Genomic DNA, 20,835 nt, shown 5'->3' on the forward strand with positions numbered 1-20,835 from the left:
AAGGGCGGAACCTGGAGACCTACCCGGGAGCCCGGAAGATCCTGACGATACAGGAGGATGATGGTCCTTGTAGTTCTAAGCCGTTGGGACACAGAATCTGCCCCGCCCGCTGCGACCGCTTCTGCGGAGGCGGGTGGTCTAGCGATCTCGGATTGAGAGAGCCAGCGGAAAGAGAACGTCAAGAGGCGTGGACAGAACTCACAGCGTCACGTAAGGGGTATCCGCAAGAGTGGAAGTACTGTGGTGACCCAGTGGCCTAATGGATAAGGCATCAGCCTCCGGAGCTGGGGATTGTGGGTTCGAGTCCCATCTGGGTCGCGGCGTTTCTTTTATGGCCAGAGTTCTTAAAATGTCATTTAGCTTATCAAAACGTTATTTCGTTTAGGAATTCATAAGATATGACTTACCATCTTAGTAAAGAATCAGAGATATCGAAAGTCAAAAATTATACAGCATTTGCTTGTGCAATTTGCTTTTGTATTTTTTCATACAATTAGCAGTATAAAGAGCAAAATCTAAGTTCTAACTCTTAGAAAAAGAAGTATTTGGGGCCAAAATTCAGAAAACTGATTTTTGCATAAAACACTTTTTTTTTTTTAAAGGTGGGATCTTATTTTAAGGTTCCTTAATCTTCTTCCGTGACTTTTCAATCTTAGCGGTTTAATTAGACATACCTTCCCAACTTTCTGGTAACTGATAATTCCAGGAGATATACCCCAGGTCAAAATAAGGTGTTCAGAATCCAGAAATAGTTGTCTTTCAATATTATACTGTTTTTAGGAGAATTGTCCCACTGAGAAAAACAGAAATGCAGCTAGTAAAGATTTCTCTTTGATGGATAAAAATGATTTCTGCCCTCTAAGTGTTATCAACAGCAAAGTGTAAACAGCTTTGAAATCGTGCTGATTTGGTCGGTCAGATGAGCCAAACACAAGAATTTATAGCACTTCTAGTGCTTGGGGTTGATTCATAAATTGCTACAGACAAGAGCAATATAGGCTGCAGTTAACAAGCATTTATTATGTGCCTACTGTGTGCCTGGTACTGTGCAAAGTAAGCCCTGGGGATACAATCAGCCAGTCAGTCAAATTAAGATTTATTAAATGACTACAATGTGCCAGCATTGCATAAACACTTGAGATCCCACCAACCCTCCCCCCCACCCCACAGCTCCCAGAGCAAAAAAAAAGAGAGAGAGAGCTTTCAAGGACTTCAGAACCTAACAATGGGGGGGGGGGGGGGAGGAGACAACATGTAAACAACTGTAGACAAATAAGATATATACAGGATAAATAGGAAATAATCAATAGAAGGAAAGCACTGGCATTTAGAGGGATCAGGGAAGGGGTAGGATTTTAACTGGGACTTGAAAGAAGGCAGGGAGGCCAGGAGATACAGATGAGAAGAAAAAGGATACCAAACTTGAGGGGGTTGGGGGAGTCAGTAAAAATAGAGATTTTTGTATGAGGACCAGCAAGGAGACTAGTGCCACTGGACTATGTTTAAGGGGTAATGTGTAAAAAGATTGGAAAGGTAGAAAGGAGCTAGGTTGTGAAAGGCTTCAAATACAAAACAGAAGATTTAATCCCAGAGGTGACAGGAAATCACTGGAATATATTGAATAGGGGAGTGACATCAGACCTGTGCTTTAGAAAGATAGATTGGATAGCAGAGTAGAGAATGGACTGAAGTAGGGAGAATCCAGAAACAGAGAGGGCAACCAAAATGCTATTACAATAAAGCAGATGTGGGGTGACAAGGATCTTCACTAGGGTAATGGCAAGAGAAGAAAACCTGAAGAAGAGATGATACACAATGGAATCCACAATATTTGGCAACAGCTTGGAAACAGAAAGGAGAGAGAATTGAGTGAAAAAAGTTTCCAGCCTGGGTGACTGGAAGGATGGTGATGTTCAGTTAGAAATTATATAGCCTATGAACAAGTGATTAACCCAAATTTTATAAGGTACAAACCCTGATAAAAGAAAAAAAAATTCAGACTTCTTTAGTACAAAAGGACCACAAATTTTTGGATTTTCCAGATAGTAGGTCACCTCACCCCTAAAATATGAACACAATAGGATTTTTTACTGCAATGTAAAAAATGAGCAAAATTAATGAAATTAATGAAATGAAATATGGGAAGGCTTATGTGAACTGATTTGGTGAAATAAGCAGAATTAGGAAAACAATATCTCTGATGATTACAATAATGTAAACAGAACAAAACTGAATGATATGGTATTATAATGACTAAGAAGAGTTAAGAAAATGCACTGGTCTTTCATTGCAGAGGTAGAAGACTATGAGTATGAATATTGCCCCTAATTTCAGACTCTGAATGTGTTGGTTGGTTTTATGACTCTCTTTTTTTCTTTCTTTTTAAAATCATAGTTACAAGGACAGGCTTGCTAGGTGGGAAAAAGGCAGAGAGAAATATACAGTTATTCTACATCTTGGGGATTAGAGGTTTAGTGGAAAAGATAATGAGTTTAGTTTTGGACATGTTGAGTTGATGATATACTGATGCCAATAAGACATCCAGGTAGGAGTGTCCAAGAGGCAAGTGGAGATTTGAGACTAGTGATTAGGGCTGGATAACTAAATCTGAGAATCCGCTGCTAAAATATGATTGAATCTTTGGTACATGATAAGATCACCAAGTGAAATAGCATAGAGGGAGAAAAGAAAAGGGTCTTAGACAGAATTGTGAGGAACACTCCTGGTTAGTAGGTGAGATTTGGTTGAAGATACCTCAAAGGAGAATGAGTGGTAAAACAAGTAGAAGAACCAAGAAAGAAGAGTGTAATGAAAACCTAGAGAGGAGGGGATCAAGGAGAAGGTGAATGATAATGTCAAAAGTTTCAGAGAATTAAAAAAAGATGAGGACTGAGAAAGGACCATTGGATTTAACAATTAAGATATTCTTGGCAACTTTGAAGAAAACAGTTCAGTTGAATAATGAGGTCAGATGCCAGAGTGCAGAAATTTAAGAAGATGAGAGGAAAGGAAATGAAGGAACCAATTTTAGACAGTCTTCTTAAGGAGTTTAGCCATAGAAGATAGGAGAGATATAGAATGACAGCTAGCTGAGATGGATGGATCATTTGATTTTTTGAAGACAAAGAAGACTTGGTGTGTTTATAGGTAACAGGAAAGCAATCAGTAGACAGGGAAAAATTGAAGATTAGTAGGAGAGTAGGGATAATAGAGGGGGCAATCTACTGGAGAAAATGAGATTGAATGAGATCATATGCATATAAAAGGGTTATATTTGTAAGGGCCAAACTGTAAAGAGGGAAAATTTATAGATATATATTTAAAGTGTGGCCGCCAGGAATCAACAATTCAGGTTGATTCTGTAATTAAATCAGACCCAAAACAGCATCCGGTTGAGGCAAGTTTATTTACAATCTGGAAGGTAAAGTGTAGGAATAAAGAGAAAGGGAGAGGCTAGTCCAGGCCAAAGGCCTGGATGGAGAGAGAAGGTTAAAAGGCTAAATAAATGAAGCTGTAAGCCACAAGGCCCAACAGCCAAATAAGGCAGAGTTTGGAAGCGGCCTAGGTAGGCCAAGGAAATCAGCCTAACTTAGCCATGTGACAATACAGAGTGTAAGCTGTCTGTGGTCTCAGGAGATCCTTCAGCATCGAGTTCGAAGCTGGAACTGCCTCCACAGGAAGTGAGTAACATACTTAAAGAGATAGTGTCCTTCGTCACTTCCTGTGGGTCCACCTCTAATTCAAATGGACAAATAGCAGTCTCTACATTGATTTGGACTGCCCAAAGGGGGCAGTCCCTTATTCTTGATTTGTTACTTGTTGTCACGTCTGGGTAACTGGTCTCCCCTCCTCACTAAGCAAGGTGAGGGTGATGTAATTTCTATGCCTAGGATGTAGATTTTTGACTATGAATGGGCTCAAGTTAATTCCATTTACACAATCCCCCCTGATGATCATTTTGGGTGCCTAGTCACCCCAAGTGATCATTTTACACAAACATCTTATACCCACAAAGGTCTTCTAACTACAATAGTTAGAGATAAGAGGGAAATGGAAAAGAGAGAAAGCAAAACCAATGTTTTGCTAAACGCATTGACAAGAAACCAATTGGGGGCAGTTCCCTATTGGCATAACATGTACAATTAAAGTAGCTGTTCAAAACCCATCAGTCCATTCATTAGTACCCAAAGTTCATTTTGGATCCCTCAATGCAACAAACCCCATCAGTTCAATCAAATGCAACCCAAAGTTCATTCTGGATCTCTTGATTAAATGTAGGTTCTTCAGGCATCTCTCTGCAAACAGTTCATTCTCTGGATTAGGGAATCAGCAAGTTTCTTTCCCTGAGAATTTTTCTCAAACAAATTAAAAATTAAATCTTGGATTTTATAAAAATACAATCCCCCCTGACGTGGGTATTTAGAAAGAAATACCCAGATCAGCTCAAGATATATAGCTGAGTCATGGGGTTGTATGAGTAAATTTAAAAGAAAAAGAAGGAAAAAAATATAAAAAATCAAATAGAAGAAAATTGAAACTTTTGAAAAGGAAAGGCTTTAAAATCAAAATCAAAATATCAAAAGCTATGTATATAAAGTTTTTGAAGAAACAAAATAAAATTATAACAGGCCCTTGTATTAGGGTCTAATCAATTATAATTTCCATCCTACTAGTCTGTAGGACACAATGCAATAATACTGCACTTACCCATTTGCAGCTAAGACTACAGGAAGTTGCCATTCTATAAGAGAGAAAAAAGGACCAGATTTATATGTAAGGGAAGTGTCTGTCATTCCCTTCACTCTCAGGAATATATGGGTGAGCCAGATGATAACCAACCTGCAGTACCTGACTGGCAGTGTAGTTCAGAGAGTCCTACGTCTTAACATATGTTAAGCGTCACAGCTTAGATTCTTACACTGAGTTCAAGTCCTTAGTGTTGGCGTGGGAGTACCTCAATCCCACCTGTATATGTATGTCCCTTTGACCTTCTGCTTCTTGGCACTGTGCAGATGTTCTCATCAATCCTATTGGATTGGTCGGTCAGTCTCCAAGACCTTGTGCTTTCTTAGCACTATTAATGGCTCATGTGTTCCCTTTTCCTGGAATTAGACAGAAGCATTAATCACAGTCCCATAACATTTAACAATACATGGCAAGTTCTTGGAGTCTAAACCTTGTGAGTAAGCAGTAATATTACAGCAAATATATATATATATATTAAAATTATAGCATTGCAAAAAATAATGAAAAAATTAAGTGATTATATGTACTTAAGTTCAAGAAATGAGAAAAAAGACAAAAATATCAATTATTCTATTAAAAGATATTAGGAAAATCAATAAGAAAATTAAAATAAAATCAGGGAAAGAATCAAGACAAACCAATGATTCCAAAATTAGCATCCATAAGTTTATGAACTGTTATCTCCAATGCAGGTAACAGGAAACAGTCAATCAGGTTCAATAGAAGATGCCCTCTTTACATGTGAGCAATGAATCCAAGAGTCCTTTTCCCCAATCTTTATAGCTGTTGGAGTGGTTAATAAAATTTCAAAGGGGCCATCCCATGAAGGTTGGGTTGCCCCAGTGTGCTAGAAGTTCTTTATATACACTTTGTCTCCTGGATTCAGGTCGTGAAGTGAAAAGTCTATTGGTCCTGCTTGTACTGCAGTTCTAGATTCATGGAGTTCACGCAGTCTGTGTTGCAATTCCTGTATATAGGAAGCAATAGAAGTATCTCCTCCTAATAGTGATGTATATGCAGGAGAAAAAGGTTTAGCCTGTATAGGAGGATGTCCAAAAAGCATCTCATATGGTGAGATGTGTAGATCTCCCCTAGGTCTGCTTCTAAGATGAAATAGAGCTAGAGGGAGAATTTCAGGCCATTTTAGGTGTGTCTCAGTACATAATTTGCCAATCATGGTTTTAAGTTCTCTGTTCATCCGGTCAACTTGGCCTGAGCTCTGGGGATGATATGGCACATGGAATTTGGGAGTTATCCCCAGGCATGAATATATTTCAGATAAAACTGAATCAGTAAAGTGACTCCCTCTGTCTGAGTCAATACGTGCAGGCAGACCAAAACAAGGAATGATTTCTTTTAAAAGCACCTTGGCAACAAAGGCCGATGTGGCTCGGGCAGTAGGAAATGCTTCCGGCCACCTGGTCAGTTGATCCACTATGACCAGACAGAATTTATATTGTCCAGCCTTTGGCATTGTTATGAAATCAATTTGTAGGTGCTCAAAAGGTGTGTAAGCCAATGGATGCCCACCAAAAGCCTTGCCATGAAAGGCGTGTTGGTTATATGCTTGGCAGGTAGGGCAAGCTTTACACACTTTAGAGGCTATAGTGGTTATGCCAGGAGCTATCCATACTCTCTTAACAGAGTCCACGATGCCCTGGGTACCAAAATGACCATTTTTATGAATAGATTGGCAAATTTGGTGATAAAAGTGTCTAGGGAGCAGGGGTTTTCCTTCAGAGGACACCCATACTCTATTTATCTGTTTAGCTTTAAATTTCTGCTTCCATTTTGTTACTTCCTTCTCATCAAAGGAAAGTGACAAATTTGAGTCATCAGTGGTTGTTAATGTTAAAATTAATTCAGGCCCTTCTATTGCTGCTAGCTTTGCAGCAGTATCTGCCCGATTATTTCCCTTAGAGACAGGGTCAGTGCCACCTGTATGAGCAGAGCAGTGAACTACAGCTAGGGCTTTGGGTAGTTGGAGAGCAGAAAGAACTTCATTAATAATTTTTGCATTAGCTATAGATTTCCCAGCTGAGGTTAAAAATCCTCTCTGGAGCCATAACATACCTACTGCATGACATATTCCAAATGCATATCGAGAATCCGTATAAATTGTAGCCTTTTTATCTTTGGCAATTATACATACATGTTTTAGAGCTATGAGTTCTGCGGCTTGAGCACTTAGATTTGAGGGCAGTGAAGCTGACCATACAATGTTAAATTCTGTGACTATAGCAGCTCCAGTGTAGCGTATGCCATCCCTCATAAATGAAGAACCATCAGTAAATAAAACTAGATCAGGATTTTCTAAAGGAGTGTCCAGGAGATTGTCTTGAGGCTTTTCAGCCATGGACACTAGTGTTTCACAATTATGTAAAGGTTCTTCTGAAACTGGTAAATCAGGAAGCAAGGTGGCTGGATTAAGAGTTGTACAAAGTTTTAAAGTAATATTTTCATTATTTAGCAAGGTTATTTCATACCTTGTAATTCTTTGATCAGAAAATGCCTGTGTTCTATGTCTTAGCAGTAGTGCTTCCACTTCATGTGGGCACATAATTGTTAATGGGCATCCCAATACTAGATCAACAGTTTTTGTCACTAACAGAGCTGTGGCAGCTACACCTCTAAGACATGGTGGTGCACCTGCAGCTATAGGGTCTAGCTGAGCTGAATAATAAGCAATTGGACGCTGGTATGGTCCCAAAGTTTGGGTTAAAACACCTGAAGCTACTCCTCTGCGCTCATGTACATATAAAGTAAATGGCTTGTTATAATCTGGGATGCCTAGAGCAGGAGCAGACAGAATAGCTTGTTTTAAATTCAATAGAGCTAACTTGTGCTCTGGCTCTAATTTGAGTAGTTCAGGAATTGAATCTTTTGTTAATGCTCTAAGGGGTTTAGTAATTTCCCCATAGCAAGGAATCCATTGTCTGCAGAACCCTGTTGCTCCTAGGATTGCTCTTAAGTGTTTTTTTAGTGGTAGGATTGCTCAATTTTTGAATATTTTCAATGCGCTTAGGGGATATATATCGTGCACCAGCTGTCAAGATGAACCCCAAATATTCTACTCTGGGGAGACACCACTGAACTTTTCCTTTTGCTATCTTATGTCCTCTTTTATGTAATTCTAAAAGAAGATGTTTACTATCTTCCTGGCATGTTTCAGCGTCAGGTGAAGCCAGGAGTAAGTCGTCTACATATTTAATTAATTTACTATTTTTAAATATTATATTTTCTGTATCTTGGCTCAAAATCTGTGCAAAAATAGATGAGCTTTCACAATATCCCTGTGGGAGGTGCTACCACACCCCCTGAGAATTATTCCAGGTAAAGGCAAATATATGTCTGGAATCCTCATGAATAAGAATTGAGAAAAAAGCTGAGCACAGGTCCATGACCGTAAAGTAAGTGGCTGTGCTGGGAATAGAAGAAATAATTGTGTTTGGGTTTGAAACCACTTGGTGTCTCTTTATAACATGATTGTTTATAGCCCTTAAATCTTGAACAAATCTATATTGGGGTTTTCCATCTGGGCCTAATTTTGGCTTCTTGACAGGTAAAATAGGTGTATTATATTCTGACTTGCACGGGATTATTATTCCTTGCTCAATTAGTGAATTTATCACTGGGGTTATTCCCTCAATGGCTTCTTTTGATAAGGGGTACTGAGGAATGGAGGGAGCTGGCCCTCCTCTTGTTCTAAACTGAACAGGAACAGCTGATTTAAGTAGGCCTACATCAGTAGAAGATGTGGCCCTTAGAGACTCTGGGATATCATCTGGGATTTTAAAAGTGGGAGGCTCCTTTACTTCCTGCTCTTCTGAAAGAAGTACAGGGAGTAAGTTTAAAGAGTCCTCTGGCAATTCCAGTGACATAGAACCATCTGGATTGCAAATTATTGTGGCTTTAAGTTTACATAATAGATCCCTTCCCAGTAAATTTGTGGGGGATCCAGGCATTAAAAGAAAGGAGTGTTTGATTGATAAAGGTCCAAGGCTTACCATACGAGGAGAAAGTTTTGGGACTTTTTGAGGTGTTCCTGATACCCCTACTACATTTAGAGAGCCAATAGAATTACAGTTTACATCTGGCTTGCTCACCAGTACTGATCTTGAAGCCCCAATGTCCAGCAAACAATCATAATATGAAGTTCCCACTTTTAGGGTTACATGAGGTTCTTTACTATTTGGGGGGGTGGAATGTATGGGGATACTAGGCATTAGAACATCATGGTCAGGAAAGTCAAAGGTTTCCCTTTCTGATTCCAAAGCCGTCCCTCCCCCCATGCACCTTCATAAAGATGCTTGGGCTCCATGGGCCCCACGCTGAGGGGCATTAGCACCCTGATTAGTTCAGGGGTGAGCTCCACTTAAGATATACTGTTGTGGGGTCATTTAGTATGAGTTATCATCATCTTGGGGTTTATTTTTAGCATTTCTATCATGCCTAAAATTGCTATTCCTGGAATCATCATTATTATTGCTATTCTTGTTTCTGTTGTTATTTCTATAGTTATCTGTTGGCTGGGTATTATTTTTTGAAAAACCTTAAGAAATTCCTACAAGTCATCATTATATGGCCCTTTCTTGCACAAAAGGAACAGATAGCGTGCTGATTGTTAGATTCTTGGAGATTGGCTATATTCTCTCCTTTATTTTTTAGTTTTGCTTTTAGCATTTTGTTTTCTGCTTTTAAAATACCTATCGAGTCAGTATCATCCTCCTGTTCTTCTTCTTGGCCTCTAAAAACATAAGATGCTACCTTCCTTAATTCTTCAAGGTTCATTCTATCCCAGTTTGGGCAACTAGTCTTAAAATAGTCTCTGACTACTTTGCAGGAATTTTCTACAAATTGTCTACGTACATGTTTTAATTCCCGTTCCATGGTTAAATCAAGACTCAAATATATTTCTGCAACCTCAATCAGTCTGTCCATAAAATGGGAGGGAGTTTCATCAGCACGCTGTTTAGTTTTCTTGAATTTTTCCCATGTGTCTTGTGTGTCAGTACAAGCTTTTACAGCTATTAATAATGCTACCCTGCCATCAGGCAATTTTTTAACATCTGCTGGGGAGTTGTAATTCCATTTTGGATTTTTGAGAGGCCAGTTAGGTGTGTCTTTACTTTTATTACAATTGGCCCAAGTAATGATCCTCTCTTTCTCACCATGTGTCAGAAGTTCATCTAAAACATTTTCAACGTCCTGCCAAGTAGGGTCATAAGTTTGGAATATATTGTCTAATTTTTTTTAAACTAAAAATGGTTCTTTCTCAAAAGCAGGCATATTCTTTTTAAATCTAGCTAAATCATCAGAGCTGAAGGGAGTAAAGTGTTTTACAGACACCAAGTCTCCTTCAGTATTAAAAGTAGGTACTTCTCGTAAAGGAAATAGAGCTGCATTATCTTGAGTGGCAGAGAGGGTAGGTTCTGCAGCATTAGCAGTAGCTGGAACTGTCTGTAGGAGGGGCTGAGGGGTGGGTTGGACGGGTTGAGGAGGAGGCAGTAGGGGTTGGGGATGGGGTGGTACGGGTTGTGGGGAGGGGACGGGTTGAGGAGAGGGTGTGTCAGGAGGGCTTTCATAGGAGGAGTTTTCGAATGAGGAACTATGGAGGAATAATTCCCTCTTTTGTTGGAATTTCTTTTTTAACTGTTTCCTCTTTTTTAAATGCTTAGCATGGTTTTTTATATAAGCCAGCAGTTGCTCTTGGCCCTCTTCCATATTCTCCATTTTCTTCTCTATTTTACTCAATCTCTCTGAGTTAGTGTCATCCAGCTTCTCTGGTAGTTTCTTTTTGGAGAGGTAAAGATAAACTATTCCGCCTACAATCAGTATTATCATACTTACTATCACACCTACATACAGTGCAAGAAACAGCCCTTGAAAAGTATTATCTGGGACTGCTCTTCCAAAAAAAAAAAAAACAATAGTCATTATTATATACTGGATCTGGTGTTTTAAAGTCTGAAGTCTGGTATTTACTGTATCAGTAATGGTTTGAAACCATCACATTCTTACTCTAGTCAGTAGATGTCACTGGTGGGTAAGGTCTTCCTTTTACTAAGGGTTGGGCTATAGTTGTATTGTTTTGGGTTAAGACTTCCTTTTGTTCCTGCCTAGCAGGGGACAAAAACTATAGCCTGAGGCTGAGTACTAGAGATTAAGCTCTTTGAGGGCAGACAGGGCTTTTTGCCTGAGGCAGTTGGGAGTGTCTTTCAAAGGCTAAGTTTGGTTCTTGGAGGCTCTTTTCAGTTGTAAAGTCTGAAAAATCTCTTTTCTTTAAAATTATGTGCCTTCTACTCTGGGGGAAAAAACAGCGTTTTAAATTCTAGCTGGCCCCACCAGGCTTTTGCTTTTTCTAAAGAGTTTAAAACTAGAAATACAGTTTTGAAATAAAATAGAACCGAGTTAAAGCCTATTTGTAGCCTAAAAAAAATTACTCTCCCTAAAAATCTACTAATATGTTAAGTCTAGTTCCTCCTGCTTCTATTAGGCTGCTTTTAAACCTTATTCAGGTGTGCTCCTGGCCTGGCTAGGAGAACGGAGCAGTCCTTCGCAGGTGTGGCCAAGGCCAGCTAATAGGCTTATTTCGTTCCCTAAGACAAAGAAACAGCCTCCTAGCTGAATTTCCAGGGCCCCGGTTTTTTTATCTCACCAGTCTAGTAGCTTTATAACGACCAAAGCTCCAAAGGGTGTTGTGAGAAGGCTGACTTAAGGGATAGTTATAAAGTAAAGAAGAATTCAAGAAAATTCAGGAAGTTTGAGGAAGTTCGAGACCTAAGTGGTCAGCCAAAAATGTAAGAGGGAAAATTTATAGATATATATTTAAAGTGTGGCCGCCAGGAATCAACAATTCAGGTTGATTCTGTAATTAAATCAGACCTAAATCAGCATCGGGTTGAGGCAAGTTTATTTACAATCTGGAAGGTAAAGTGTAAGAATAAAGAGAAAGGGAGAGGCTAAATAAATGAAGCTGTAAGCCACAAGGCCCAACAGCCAGATAGGCAGAGTTTGGAAGCGGCCCAGCTAGGCCAAGGAAGTCAGCCTAACTTACCCACGTGACAATACAGAGTGTAAGCTGCCTGTGGTCTCAGGAGATCCTTTAGCACCAGGTTCAGACCAGGAACTGCCTCAACAGGAAGTAACTAACTTACTTAAAGAGATAGTGTCTTGTCCACCTCTAATTCATTGGACAAATGGCAGTCTCTACATTGATTTGGACTGCCCAGGGCAGTCCCTTATTCTTGATTTGTTACTTGTTGTCACGTCTGGGTAACTGGTCTCCCCTTCTCACTAAGCAAGATGAGGGTGATGTAATTTCTATGCCTAGGATGTAGATTTTTGACTATGAATGGGCTCGAGTTAATTCCATTTACACAAAACCTTCACATGAGATAGATGTGAAGGAAGAGACAGTGGTAGAAGTCTTCTGAGTAATGTGAGATAAAATGATTAGAAGATGGAGATCTCAGTGAATCACCTCAACTTTTTCAGTGAAATATGAGGCAAGATTATCAGTTGTGAAGGAGAAAGGGAGAGAGAGAGAGAGAGATAGGAGGCTTGAGGAGGGATGAAAAGATTTGGAAAATTTACTCTGGTGAGTATGATAATGAATCATTTAGGCATGTATAAAGTGGATGAATACAGCTTGTTGCTGTAATGGACCAGTCTGAGACTGTTATTCAATCATTCAGTCATGTCTGGTGATAAATATGAAAAATGATAAAGGCTTGTATAAATATATAAATTAGTATTTTAATTAAAGCCATGCTGATAGATAAAATCATTAGACCACGCGCTTGTAAGCATTCAAAACTGCCGCCACCTCCATTACTCTCTCCTGTTTCCTGGAAGCGCCTACTCGCAAAAGAGGCCACTCCCTCCTAACCCAGGAGATTTAAACCCTTCCCTGCGTCAAGACGTAAGCCTTCCCAAGCCCAAAAACCCGGAAACGGAAACCCGTTGGACCACGGGAAATGTAGTTTGATACATTTCCCAAATTTCACTTTTACACTGGTGCTTGGACCTAGTATTCCAGGACTTTCTATCCTCCACTCTCTCACAAAGTCTGTCCCAGTTCATGTTTACTGTTTCTACGACACTATCCATCTAATCTGCTGCCATCCCCTTCTCCTTTTGTCTTCAATCTTGTCCAGTATCAGAGTCTTTTCCAATGAGTCCTGTCTTCTCATTATGTGGCCAAAGTAATGAAGCTTCAGCTTCAGATACCAAGGATATCTTAATTATTAAATCCAATGGTCCTTTTCAGTCATCATCTTTTTTTAATTCTCTGAAACTTTTGACATTATCATTCACCTTCTCCTTGATCCCCTCCTCTCTAGGTTTTCATTACACTCTTCTTTCTTGGTTCTTCTACTTATTTACCATTCATTCTCCTTTGTGGTATCTTCAAGTGAATAGTTAAATTAATTTCTATAAAAACTGACTGATCTTCTTGCTGTTCAAGGGACTCTCAGAAGTCTTCTCCAGCACCACAGTTCAAAAATGTTGATTATGTGGTGCTCACCTTTTCTTATACTCCAACTCCTGAAGCCAATGAAAACAATAGCTTTGACTATTTGGACCTTTGTCAGCAAGGTAAAGTCTTTGCTTTTTAGTATCCTGTCCATATTGGCCATAATTTTCCTTCCAAGAAGCAAGCATGTTTCAAATTCATGGCTGCAGTCACCTTTTGGGTTGTTGAAAAAAAAGTGTTTGCTATAACCAGAGATGGTTGATGTGACATAAATTTGTAGTGGGTCTGGTCAGCCCAATTTCATGATTTGCTCCTGCTTTATCTCAGTAGCATGTTAGTGGGAGATGATGATGGGAGTAATCCAAAACTAAGGCTTGGAAGGTCAAGATGGGATAGAATGGAGGTAAGAGACTTGAAAGAAAAGGTAGAATTTGGACTGTTTTGCCAAGGGATCCAAATGGGAAAGGGAGAAAAGTCTAACCAGTTAAGAGGAGATAACATGGGAATGAGCTGAGGGTTGTAGGAATTGGAGGTCTCAATGAGGATAAAGATCTGGGTTTGGAATTGTGAGGCAGAGGAATAATATAACTTTAACAGATTGTCATCACATAAGGGAATTTCAAAGTATTTAAACATGGAAGTGGCAGGTAGGCAAGAAGGAAACATTTATTCAGCACATACTATGTGCAAGACATTGTGCTAAGCACTTTACAAATATTATCTCATTTGATCCTCACAACAGCCCTTAGAAGTAGAACACTTGGTCAAAGGTATGACCATCTCTTTGTAAATCTGAGGTGAGATGGAGGAGCAGGTCATGGGAAACAAGTAAATTGAGATATTTGAAAGTTAGGGTGTTTGAGGAAGTTATCTGTATAATGAAGTCCCCTCTGTGAGGGGAAGAATTGGGAAAAAGAGAAAGACAATGAGTCAGGCCCTGAATTCATTGAGGAAGGAAGGATTCCATAGGCAACATCTACCAGAATCTCAATTGGTAAATCTGGATATTTGTATTTGGAATTTGGAAATTTGTATATTTTGTAATTTGTATATTGTAAATCTGGAAATTTGTAAATTTGATTAGAGTAATCCTCTATTACTTAGTGACACAGGTAGAGGAAGATCCTTGAAATGGCAATGGAGAACAAGGGGCATTCCAGAGAATATGAGTGCAAGAAGAAGGAAGGAGTGGAAAAAGAAAAGGTTTAAAACAAAGCAACTTTGCTATCTGTGGAACAGACATTCCAAGAAACATAGGGTGGAAGGAATGGGAAGCTTTATAGTGGGACATTATAGAGTTGGAGTGAAGGGAATGGAAATAAGGGAGTGGGCAATGTGCAGTCCGGTTTGGAGTTTGAGGCCCTTGGCTCTTTCAGTCAGTAAAGCTGACCAAAAGGGTAATATCTTCATTGGGAAAAAAGGCCATTGGCTAGGAAGATGGGTCCCAACCTAAGCCTGGATTGTGAGAAGTCATGGACTTGGAGTTGTTTGGACAGTGTAGAACACAGGTGAAATGTGGAATCCCTTCTGTATAGTCTCATGAACTGCTTCATGTTACAATGCTTATGACTCAATCTCTGGGGAAATTGTAATTACACATTATTTTTGTGTATAATTATATACATATATTATGTATACATCTATATATGACATATACATATGTGTAAATATACATATAAATATAAATTATTGAGTAAGTTTTGTCAATGTAAGCCGAGTCTTTTTGCCCTAACCATTTATTTTTTATGTAGGAAATAAATACTTCCCCCAAATCTAAGCCTCCTGTGTTCTGTAAGTTCATTTTGAGTGAAATTTTCCCTCTGAGTGTGTCCGGGTCCAGCCAGACACAACCGAGGGGTCCGGGGAAACGGCAACCTAAGAACCCATAGGGAGAGAAGAGGGGAGACTTCGCGCGCAAGACACAGAGTCGTTTGGATGGAAGCAAGGCTCGTTTATTGCAGATCTATGACAAGAATATATAGGTTGAGGGCAGAAGGGGGTCGGCAGATACTAAGGGGAAAGGAACGCGGAAAGGGAGCATAGAAAATCTCCTGTGGCGTCTTACTGTCTCCAAGCATGGCTGGGCCTATGATCAATATCTTATCTTAGAAGAGTGAATGATATCTATTCTTAGAAGAGTGACTATTTTATCTTAAAGTCTTGGTCCCTAACAATTCCCCCTTTCTTTTTTTAAATAGAAGGGCGTAAGGAATAAGTTTATTATCCTTTGGTCGTTGTTCCATCCAAGTCTGTCTTAACACCAGAAGTTTTTCCTAAGACACCTTGTGTTCCCTGGTCAATCCATAAGTGAGATTGGACCAGAAGTTTTTCCCAAGACACCTTGTGTTCCCTGGTCAATCCATAAGTGAGATTGGCAGCGACGGCCCCTGTCTTAGGCTACACAGGGGGAGTTACTCAGCCATCAAGGGTTGAGGACCTGTGCTACTCCCGTCATTGGGTTACCGCCCTGCTGGAAAACTGCAAACGAGTGCCGCCAGGTTGTTCTGTGTCCATCATCTCAATACGATGGTATTGAACCATAGGGAACTTATCAAGGGCTGAGTTAACGTTAGTTTTGATGAGTTTCGTTAGACGTTGGAAGGCCCAAGGGCCAAAGGTTAAGATCAATAAAAATATAAAGAGAGGTGTAATAATAGTGGGAATCAGGGTGGAAAGCCAGGGGGAACCCTTGAGGAGTGTGTTGAACCATCCTTCTTGTGCCTCGGCTTCCCTTTTCCTCTGGGCTAGCCGTTCACGCAATTTTGCCATAGATTCTCTCACAACGCCAGTATGGTCAGCGTAAAAACAACATTCCTCTTTGAGGGCTGCGCATAATCCCCCCTCTTTTAAAAAGAGAAGGTCCAGTCCTCGTCTATTCTGTAAGACTACCTCTGATAAGGATGTAAGGGATTGTTCCAGTGCTGTGACCGACTTTTCAAGAGCTTCTAAGTCGGTTGTCATGGCCATCTGAAGAGCGGCCACGTGTTGGGTCTGGAGAAGGGCAGTAGTGCCAGTGCCAATGCCTGCAGCAAGTCCTAACAGGATAGCTAAAGTAGTAAAGGGTTCCCTACGTGTTCTAGGAGAGGGGGAGAGGAGGGAGGCCACACTATCGTCTGTGTGGAAAGAGATACGTGGCCATAGCTGGACAAGAACACAGAATTCAAAGGAGGTATTGAAAACTAGAAGAGATATACAAGGGGTGAGGCCAGTATTGCAAGCCCAAAAGCCATTATTCGGGGCTTCCAAAAAGGAAGGGGAAGGGGGGAGGTCAAGGGTGGAGTTACATAAGTGGGCATGAGATCGGGGAATGGTGCCTAAACAAAGGCCATGGCCAGAGACTTCAGCAAGAGTGAGACGGCGAGAAAAGGCGGCGCAGCGCGGGGACCCTTGCTGTGACTGGGACTGTAGCTGGGAGGAGGTATTCGGAGATGAAGGGGAAAAAAGGGGGACCGATGGGATGGGGAGAGACGTGGGAGTCGGTAATGGCTGGGGGTTAGGGGAAAAAGGGCGTCATTGATCCGAGAGGATGATGTTAGCAACAGAAACAATGAGGGGCTGCACACGGAGGCGGAGGGTGAAAAGAAGAACATCATCAAAACCGCCCTTCTTACAGAGTCGTAAACCCCAAGTCAAGCCATCTGTCCATTTAACACTTCGTTTCCCCACGTTGGTAAATGTGATAATGAGGGGATTACAATTAGGAGGACTGGGGGAGCACACAGATGGACGGGATAGATTGTGGGTTATTGATATCAAATCCTGGTTCACCTGGATCCAATATCCAGTACCAATTGTTTCACATCCCCAGGCTGCACAAAATCCGTCTGTCTGATCCCCACAGTGTGGTGGCTGATCAAAGCCAGGGCAGCCATATAGAGGAAACTGAGTGTATTGAGTCCAGTAATCCGGGAGGATAGGCAAGCCAGGGAAGGTAGGGGCACAGTAGTGGATTGAGGACATCTGGGGGGCGCCTAGGGCACAAAGATCAACCAGAATGGAAGGAAACCACGTCCATTGGGGCCATTGGGAAGAAGAAACGGAGGTAATGATGGCTTGATTAACTGGATTGATGATCTCCCACCATTGTTGGACCAGGAGATGAGGACTGGAAGTGGTGACTGGAAGGAAGGTGGAGTAGATGATGTAAACTGCCAGAGAAAACGAGTTCAGGATCTGAGGTCCCATCTGTGATGTCGTCAGGGTTGTGGTTCTGAAAAAGGAAGAAGAAAAAGACTTCTCAGGGACAAAACCCTGGCTTAGGAGGGTTAGTATCTGGGGCGAAAGGTTTAATCAGTCTAGATGGAATCCAACGGCATTATTAGCCGCTTTATCAAAAATACAGGCGGAGCCCTTTCCCCAGATAATGACAGGGTCGGGGCCACACCAGAGGCCCCTGACGGGGTCACTCCAAAGGACTGTGGCCAGTTTAGATGAAGTATGCGGATTCCAGTGGCGATCAGCAGCGGAACGCCCTTCGGCATCCAGCGTAAGGAAATTGAGAACAAAGAGGGCGTGAGCAAGAAGCAAAGTCTGATTGCCACTTAACGGGATAAAGAGTTTCTTGGGCTTTGAGTTTGAATTTTATCTGGGGCAATGCTAAAGCCTCGAGCTTGGAGCTGTGTCAATGAGGGGGATGGGGAATTGACTATGGGAATGGAAAAGGGGATGGAAGGCCTGGCTGTAAAGCCCCCATGGGTAGCATGGTCTTATTGACCTCACGTAGGTCCTGTAGAAGTCTCCATTTCCCCGATTTCTTTTTAATAACAAAAATAGGTGTATTCCATGGGGAAGTGGAAGGTTCAAGGTGTCCAAGAGAGAGTTGCTCCTGCACTAGCATTAGGGCAGCTTGAACCTTCTCAGATGTTAGAGGCCACTGGTCAATCCAGACAGGAGAATCGGACTTCCAGGTGATCTTATCAGCCTGGATTGCAGGGGGATCAGTGGCCTTTATAAAAAATTTTTTGACCCAAGTCCTCCTTTATCGTTTTGGGCTGGGGGGGGATATTGGGTATAAGATGCCTTGTTCGTTCTTGCCAAGGCCTTTGCCTCGGAGGTACCCAGATTTCAGCATCATGGTGGTGACAGCATCACTGGGGCTAACCATAAGGAGCCGCATCTGGGCTAGAATATCCCTGCCCCAGAGATTAACGGGGAGTCCCGCGACTACATAGGGACGGGTAGTGCCACTATTGCCCTCAGTATCTTGCCAATGGAGGAGCTTAGTACTTTGGAGGGTATCTTGGATCTGACCTATTCCTGACAGGTGGGTGGCTGAGGGTTGAAGGGGCCAGGCACGGGGCCAATGAGCCTGGGAGATGACAGTAGAGTCTGCCCCTGTGTCCAGCAGCCCTGTGAAGGTTTTTCCTTCGATCTTTAATTGCAGAGTGGGTCGGGACTCAGTAAGTTGTTGTACCCAATAAATGTTGGAAGAGCCGGGTGAGGAAGGACCTCGTTTTTGGGCTGCGGCGGGAAAATCGCCTATCATGGGGAGGGGGAGGGCCTGAGCTAAGCGTTTACCAGCAGGGGTGGTAATGGGACCATGCGGAGATTCTATGATAAGTTTTATCTCCCCTGTGTAGTCGTTATCGACAAGGGTGGGGTGCACAACTACACCTTGTAAGGTGGTGAGCGCCCTGCTGATGACCAAGAAAAACATGCCAGGAGGCGGTGATCCGAATTTGCCGGTGGGGAGGACTACCGGGCCTTCTTCAGGGGTCAATATTCGGGTGGAGGCGGCACAGAGGTCCAGGCCTGCGCTGCCAGCTGTGGCTCGAGTAAGGGAACTGGGCAGGGGCTCCCGTAGGAGCCCTGCATCCCGTTTCCCAACATTGGGGAAAAGTTCTGAGGTTTGGCTCGGCAATCTCGAGCCCAGTGCCGACCCTTTTGGTCACGGCCAACAATCCTGTCGGTCGTCCAATTAGCTGTATGGGCATTTTTTAAGTTAAGCTTAGCTTGATTTTCTGCCCTATCAAGGAACTCTGCCTTCCAAATTAGAAATTGCCCTCGGGATAGGACAGATTGCACAACTTTGGTCCATTCGGAGGGGAGCATGTGCCCCTCTCCTCCAAGCCCTTCTAGGATGGAGAGTGTAAAAGGGGCATTCAGGCCATAATTTTTAACTGCCGAATGCAGGTCTTTAATGTGCTTAATTTTTAATTTTTTATAAATTGGCCGATGATGGGGGGGGAGGCCTGAAGTATCTGCGGCCCTGGAATGTCCACGGGATCCGCTTTCCTCCTCCCCCTCTTCCTCCTGTTCGGAGTCAGAGGAATCATGTGGGAGGGCAAGTTGGATGGTGGGGGATGGGAGGTTGTAGGGAGGAGGTCTATTCCTCAGAGGGCCATTGTTATGGTAGCGGGCTGTCTCCTCCTCTAGTTCTACTTGATAAACCGGATTAAGTGTGCTATCTTGAGGAGGGTCCCTGTATAGGACTGGATAAAGGCATGGTCTGGGCTTAGAGGGAACAAGGGGCTCCTCAAGGGAGGGATTTTTGATAGGTTTGTCTAAAAGAGACGAGGGACGCTCATTCCCCTTGAGGGGCGAGCTCTGTTCTTTAGTCGAGTTTGGTTCTTCATTTTTTATCTTAGATTCTAAGATAGCGTCCTCAGCCAAGCTGAGGAGGTGCGAGACTTGTTGACTCGTGTCGGCTTCTTTAAGAATGTCACGAATCAAGCCATAGAACCTGAACAGGTCCTTCTTTTTTACTCTGATACCTCTCTCCCTGAGACTATTTTTTAGTTCAGTCACGAACACTGTTTCCTTCGAGAGTGTTTTTCCCATCATGCACACGTATTCCTTCCACTTTCCTTGCACACACACACACACACACACACACTTTTTTTAGAAACACTCTTGATTTTTAAATGCCTATGGGGGATGGGACAACTTACCCTACCTCGAGGCGTCTTGCTCAGCCTCTACCCGTTACGTATCTTCGCGGCCGCGACAGCTGCTCCTCAGTTGTCCGGTAAGCCGTGTTCGCCGGGTCTCGCGTTGGGCGCCACTGTCCGGGTCCAGCCGGACACAACCGAGGGGTCCGGGGAAACGGCAACCTAAGAACCCATAGGGGGAGAAGAGAGGAGACCTCGCGCGCAAGACACAGAGTCGTTTGGATGGAAGCAAGGCTCGTTTATTGCAGATCTATGACAAGAATATATAGGTTGAGGGCAGAAGGGGGTCGGCAGATACTAAGGGGAAAGGAACGCGGAAAGGGAGCATAGAAAATCTCCTGTGGCGTCTTACTGTCTCCAAGCATGGCTGGGCCTATGATCAATATCTTATCTTAGAAGAGTGAATGATATCTATTCTTAGAAGAGTGACTATTTTATCTTAAAGTCTTGGTCCCTAACATGAGTGGTGACCTGTTTTTCCTTGTCTTTTTCTCTTTCATCCCTTTGCTGTCAGTTCCTTTTATTCTCATATTCACTTTGCTTTCTTTTTTCTTATTTGCTTGTTTTGGAAAAGGCCCTTTTTGGGTATGAAGCAGTAAGTAACCTCTTTATAAAGGCTTTATAAAATGTCTTTTGCTTGTTGAACTTCTTTTGGTTTGTATCTGGGGCTAATTGCAATCTCTAAGCCTTCCTAGGAACCCAGAGAACTTTCCAGAATTG

The 20,835-nt window shown here is 42.1% G+C and overlaps 1 non-coding gene across 1 annotated transcript; it reads left to right on the forward strand.

The window, feature by feature from the left end:
- The first annotated feature begins 245 nt into the window (after positions 1 to 245).
- TRNAR-CCG lies at positions 246 to 318 on the forward strand. Its single transcript has one exon. It is a non-coding gene; the product is annotated as a tRNA-Arg (tRNA).
- Positions 319 to 20,835: the final 20,517 nt, after the last annotated feature.

The sequence above is a fragment of the Gracilinanus agilis genome, chromosome 4, assembly GCF_016433145.1.
Source record: "Gracilinanus agilis isolate LMUSP501 chromosome 4, AgileGrace, whole genome shotgun sequence".
NCBI lineage: Eukaryota > Metazoa > Chordata > Mammalia > Didelphimorphia > Didelphidae > Gracilinanus > Gracilinanus agilis.